At 30.5% G+C, this 4,106-nt stretch overlaps 1 protein-coding gene across 11 annotated transcripts in view; it reads right to left on the bottom strand.

Moving 5' to 3' along the window:
- Positions 1–4,106, bottom strand: part of LOC119635146 (mushroom body large-type Kenyon cell-specific protein 1) — a 125,515-nt gene that overhangs the window by 19,089 nt on the left and 102,320 nt on the right. The gene's annotated exons all lie outside the window — the stretch shown is intronic.

Raw genomic sequence — 4,106 nt, 5'->3', positions numbered from 1 at the left:
TTTTTTTTTTTTTAAAAAGGTGTTGTTTTTCTCTTCTGTCATTATTGAAAGCGTGTTACAATTCACATTCGCATTTTTCTTTTTCTCATATAATTATTTAATTCATTTAAATCGTTTTCTAAATTGTTTCACGTTCGCTTCTTTTTTTTTTTTTTAGTTTTAAATTCGTTTTTCGTTTATATTTTCTTCGCTTTCGATTTTATTCCCTTTTTCATTCATCGTGTATGTGTATGCGTGAGTTCCATTTTTATACGTGTGCTCATATATAATTTGGGAAATAGCATATTGTTTTATAAGTAATTGCAACAAATTAAACCTGAAAACCCCATCAAACATGCAAAGAAATGCGTCAACAACCTGCGTTGTTGCGTAGACATCTATAGATTTAAACGGAATTTTTTTTCGTCCTTTATTCCGGCATATTTGTATTTAAAAGTTAAGAAAGGCATAAAAAAAAAAAAATATGTACCAAATACTGGAAATAGTGTTTATTTCAAAGATTACTTATGCATGAGTGCTTTTTTGTTGTTGTTTTTCATATTGTTTTTTTTTTATTTTTATTTTTTTTTTAATTATTGCGGTTTTTCTGCTGACCATTCATTGAAATTCTATACGTATGAGTGATGACTGATGATTATATTCTTGCTATACTGCAATTACTTCACCCTAAACATCGCGTCCGCGTCCGTGTCACTATGATGTGTTCATTACTTTTACCAAACTATTAATTATATTTAAATTTTTTTTTTTTTTTTCTTTTTTTTTTTTTTTTTTCTTTTAAATTGCAAAAATGATGATTTAATTGTGAAATATGTGGAAGAGTAAGTAAATCCTAATGTTACACCTTGGCCGGATCAAAGTGCCTAACACCCTACGCATCTTGGGATTAGTAATGGAATTATGATATTCATCTCAAGTTTCGATTTGCTTTGAAAACTTAAACACACCATGGAGCAGGTTTAGCGAAAGACAACTGTTAGAAGAATTATTCTTTAGCTAACAGTTTCTTCACTTCATCAGCGATCAGTAAACGTTTGCAATGAATTCTTATTACCTTCGTTAAGTAAAGCAAGGAAAGTGAGAAGTGCAAGGAGTAGGTAACAACTATAATAAGGATAACGTACCAAGCAACGAATTATTTACTAAAGCGAAAGGTATATAGGTACGTGTCTGCACTACAACTTGTAACTAGTACTAGTATACCATTCGGATGAGTGCCACACAAGATGTGGATGCAAAACTCTTCAAAGATGATATAATTTGAATGATTTATAACTTAGTAAAGAGCGCTTTGTGTCTTTCTAATACATGTCAACGTAAATATGGAAAGATTTCTCTATGTATTGTACACGAATGCTTAATACGGTCTTCAACAGAGACAGAAGAGTTAAGTAATAGCGTAGATAATTGCCGTACGCTAAGAAAGAGGAAGATATTTGGATAGCCCTGAAACAGTCAAAAAAAAAAATTGCGTGGGACGAGATCTACCTAACACATAAATACTTTATGTCTTCTGATAATTTGCGATCAAGTTAATATAAAAAACTACCAACAGCATTGCCAGAAAAGCTGAAACAAAAAACTTTTTCGATTCTTGACATTATTGATAACTAGAAGTACCGTAGGTAGCATTGTATATAACATTCACGTTCGGATCTTCTATATATTCTCCGGCGTACTATATTACCTCTCCGTTACAGTGCGGAAATAGAGAGAGGAACATAAGGAATTCTTGATGAATTTCTTGAGATGCGATGACTTGCTTTTAATGAACAAGGAAAGGCTACCTACCGTCTTAACGGTTTTTGTTTTTTTTTTGTAATATGATCATCAATCACTCCGGGGGTATTCACCATTTCTATAACACGATGATTGTCAGAAAGAAGAGATGACAAATAAAAAAAAAAAAAAAATAGGAAGGCGGCGGCCACAACCTAACTGGTGTGTACCTAATCGATAAGTGTTATGCCGACATTGACTTCGTAGTCGCGATTCTTACCTATTCTGCTATTCAGGTGGTTTGGAGTCTCTAAGGTAAGCAGAAAAGAATGATAATAAAATTGTTAAAGAAAGTGTTTTTTTAAACGTACTTTGGATTCAGATTATATTTCTCTCCAAGAAACGCGGATGATGTGCCTTGATAGAGCTTTAGAAAACACGGAATACGTTAAAAAGTTGCTTGGATTATAATTTATTCGTAATGATTACAAAGATAATCTTTGCGCCTTATTCAGGGCAAGTAAACTATTTAACGTTATGTTGATGTACAACTTACGTCCGCTAGAACGTACTTAAGTTTTTTTTTTTTTTTGAATTTTATGCATCAGTTCTTAAGCTAATGCTTCGCGAAAATCGCCAAGAATCCAAGCAGCGCAAGATAATATCATTTTTGTATTTGAGACGAAATTTTTGATAACAACATGAATAAATTTGGAAAATATTTGGGATACGTTTTACGTGAAAGTCAAGCTGCAAATCAATTGAAATGGATGGACATGTGAGATTATGCCGACAGTATTCCTTGCTCGTTAATATGCTTTAGAAAATAAGGATCAACATGTGTAGTCATTCTCAAGAATCTTATTTGTCATATGTCTTTTATCACATGTAAAAGCGATTTCATTATTTTATTTTTTATAAAAATATGATATTAAAAAAAAATCAAATTGGAAAATATGTTTCATGATATATGTAAATTGTCAGTTCATTTTGGAACCTATTTTTATTTATTTATTTATTTATTTTTTTTTTTTTTTTAACATAAAAGGAACATTTCAGCATTGAGGACAACTAACACTTGTGGATAACGCAAGTTTTTACGTTTAAAATTGTTGACGCACGTTTCACGTGAGGAATGCATTCAATTTTAGTTTTTTTTTATTGTTTATTGCTTTGCGTTGCGTGGTTGTAAATGCTTCTCTTCTCCTCAAAATTATAACAAATATAATTACATACAGGAAATTTATTTAATAACTCCGTTAAGTAAGTTCGAACGAAAACTTTTCCTAAGGACATGCATTGAAAATATTGTTCATTACATTTATTTTTACATAATGCATCCGTTAACATTAATTTGTTTCATTTCAGTATTATATGTAATTTTAGTTTGTGTGTGTGTATATGTGTGGATGCATATAATAATATAAAGTTACGCATTCATATACATAGATATGTATAGATAATAAATTAATGAATACCTAGTATTTGAAGAACACATCAATCTATTTATTCATATTAAAAAACAAAACAAAGAAAAGGAATAGAAAGTTATGTCCGCCTTCGGACGTATGTTGAACACATTTTCTCAACAGCTCTCAAGCGAATATTTATATAAAGGAGTAAAGAATATTTTTTCATTGATTAATAAGAATTATTATTGCACTGAGCGAACTTATGGTGAACGTCTAAGCAATGATTTGAAAACGATGTAGGAAATTGTATTGGTTTGGGGCATAGGAGTGGGGCGGAGTAAACTTATTCTCAACTAACAGCATATTTGCCAAAGTTTTAGGTTTGAATTAGGTTTTGCAAACTGTGAGAATTCCTACATACAGAAGATACATGGAAGGATATCGCTTATTAAAAAAAAAAAAAAAAAGAAAAAATTGTATATAATTTTTACTCTGTGCCATCGTTAGTGTTTTCGAATGTTACAACCGCACTGACAAATGTAAAACACTTTTGCGCTACGGTGGTGGGCACAAAAATAATAATTTATTTCTCTGTATAATAAAAACAAAAAAAAAAACAAAAAAAAAATTGCTTTATAAAAGTTAAAGTTATTTTACGCACATAAAGACTAACATGCACGCAGTAGCTTACTAGTTCAGCTTAGTTTAGGGACAATTGACAGAAGGAAGAGGAAAAAAGGAAGGCTCACGCATGTTGGCCTGTTTACCACATGCATGAAATTTGAATTTTCTTTTCCTTATTCACAAACATATTTATTTTTTAGTTTTTCTAACCGGAAGCTAAAATAACATGTAGAAAAGGAAAGAATCACAGTTTGTGCTGTAAAAAAAAAAAAAAAAACTATTGGCAAAAATAACGTAGAAAAGTTGAAAACAAACTTGAAAGCAAAAAAAAAAAAAAAAAAAAAAAAAAAA

The sequence above is a fragment of the Glossina fuscipes genome, unplaced genomic scaffold (assembly GCF_014805625.2).
Source record: "Glossina fuscipes isolate IAEA_lab_2018 unplaced genomic scaffold, Yale_Gfus_2 3, whole genome shotgun sequence".
NCBI classification, from domain to species: Eukaryota; Metazoa; Arthropoda; class Insecta; order Diptera; family Glossinidae; genus Glossina; species Glossina fuscipes.
Note: the sequence above shows the minus strand (reverse complement) of the source record. Positions and strands in the feature narration are given on the sequence as shown.